Below are 2201 nucleotides of genomic sequence, written 5' to 3' on the forward strand. Positions count from 1 at the left end.
ATGTGTTGTGGCATCGTTTATCTGCAAACACGTCTGTTTGATTTCAAATGAAAATGCTTTGGGGTTGCATTCAAAAACAAAACGCATCCAGAGGAAAATGAGACCGGCTGACAGACACGCTGTTAGTAAACAGCAAAACCTTTCTGAAGGCTAGATGCAGGCAGTTTAGACGCTAAACGGTTCAAATAGACAGACTTTTGATAGCAGAAGACACGCCAGCCGGACGACATTTCTGAGGATTTAATAGCCGGAAACTCGACTTTCCCCTTCCCTCCCACCAGCGCCCAGCACTCCGCTTGCTGTGAGCCCAAGGCCTTGTCGCCATCCATTCATGGAATCCCCGTCCAATCCTGATCATTCCCATAATTCATTAATGATACTGTAAGTTAAATACTAAATTATTCATGCAAACAAGGTGAAGAGAGCCAAATGCAGAAGCTTCCTGTCGGGCATGCTGGCTGCTCATTCAGCTGTTAGAAAAAGGGAGCGAGATTAAGACCAAACCAAGATCTATAGTCCCAATCGATGTGAAGGCGATGGAGCCTCCAGAGTTCCGGGGAAGGAAAGCAGATGGTATGGCTGGACGTTCATAGCCCAGAAGCACATAGTCTGGACCAGAGGAGTCAACTGCATGTTTTTCTCTTTCCAGAAGCTGTGGGAAAGGCCCCAAGAGGAATGAAGCAGTCCTTTGTCCTCTTTACTGAGCACTTCAAGCTTAACCCTTCGTCTCCCCCAAAGCCAGAGAGCAAGCCCGGTGAAGGTCACATCCTAACCAGGGCTCTTTCTGTCCTCCATGGATAGCTCTTCAGGGTGGGGCCTCACAGGTCAAAGGCAGTTCCAGGGACAAGTTGAGGGTCCACCCAAGAAAGAGGGTCAGTTCTTCAGCTCAGGGGTTCCGTCCTTTGTTGAGGCATCCTTGTCATCCGCAGCCTCGGTGCCAGACTCCACCTTCGGCTCTCCTCCATCGGCGTGATCTCCAGGTTTCCGGGACTCCTCTACCACCTCGGTGCCCTTGCTGGAATGGCAACCCATTTTACAGGGACTGAGGCCCTGGTGCTCTCAGACCTATCAAAAGGAGAAAGACTCGTTTGATGGATGGAGCTCCAGAGGCCAGAACTAAATAACCCTTCCCCAGACATTGTTGCAAAGAGAGCTGTTAGGGTTTCTATGGCCACATGGAGACACCCCTTGGCCACCTCTGGGAGGGAGGCAGGACTTGGAACACTGCCCTTGCAACTAACCGGGTTAATCGAGCTCTCTGTCCCACTCCTTTTCTAAGGGGGGGGGGGGGCGGGGGGCTTCCTGTTGTCTTTAATTTCTTTATAGATCACCTACCACCTAGTTACAGGTAAACACCAGCCTACACCTTCACAGACAGAGAAAGCAGTGAACAGATAACAAGCTGTGGCCTCCCTTCTTGTCCCAGGGCACATCCAGTCCTGGGCCTTAGAGATCCCCTGCTTGGAGACCAGTTGAAACTATTCTAGAATGTCTGCAACCACGGATTCCCAGGGTTACCCAAACATATAACTGGGTGGGGCCCTGTGCCAAGTAAAGTTCACATTCTTACCAGGTTTTTAATTCTGACATGTAGCTTCTATTGCCTAATTGAATATTATAGTATTCAACAATCTAAACAGATGGGAACATGGAGGCACAGCGAGATGGGATAGTCTATCTGAGGTAGTTACTAGTGGCCACAAACTCACAGAGCTGGGAGTTAAACCCATGTCATCTGGCTTTACTCTTTAACACAGAGCCTCCATCAGCAGACTGGCCTGACCGCAAACAGTCCTCCCAGCTCAGCTCCCAGCAGCATCACAGGACACAGCTCCCTCTCTTTATAACATTGCTAGATTTATATTTTAAACCCCCTATCAGGCTGTCCTCACACGCCGCAAGAGCACAGATTGGGCTGTCTCAGAAGAGTGTGTGGGCTTGCTTGCTTGTTTTTTCTTGTTTGGTTGGTTGGGTTTTGTTTTTGTTTTGTTTTGTTTTTTGTGGTTCTGATGGCTCGCCCTCTTGCATGCTGGGTAAAGCTCTTCATACTGAGCTGCCCCTCCCCCCCCTCACAGCTTGTCATTGCTCTTTTAATCTAGGGTGCACAGTTGCTCTTTTAATCTGGGGTGTGCAGCATTATTAATTAAATGTAAATTGTCCTAAACTGGCTTGTGTGCTTCAGTACCCAGTCCCAGCTGATG

General features: G+C 49.1%; 1 long non-coding RNA gene across 1 annotated transcript; it reads right to left on the reverse strand.

The window, feature by feature from the left end:
• Nucleotides 1-225: 225 nt before the first annotated feature.
• Nucleotides 226-1474, reverse strand: Gm19935 (predicted gene, 19935). Its single transcript, NR_157160.1, has 2 exons — nt 1336-1474; nt 226-1065 (listed from the first exon to the last, which is right to left on the reverse strand). It is a non-coding gene; the product is annotated as a predicted gene, 19935 (long non-coding RNA).
• Nucleotides 1475-2201: the final 727 nt, after the last annotated feature.

The sequence above is a fragment of the Mus musculus genome, chromosome 8 (genome assembly GCF_000001635.26).
Source record: "Mus musculus strain C57BL/6J chromosome 8, GRCm38.p6 C57BL/6J".
Classification (NCBI taxonomy): domain Eukaryota; kingdom Metazoa; phylum Chordata; class Mammalia; order Rodentia; family Muridae; genus Mus; species Mus musculus.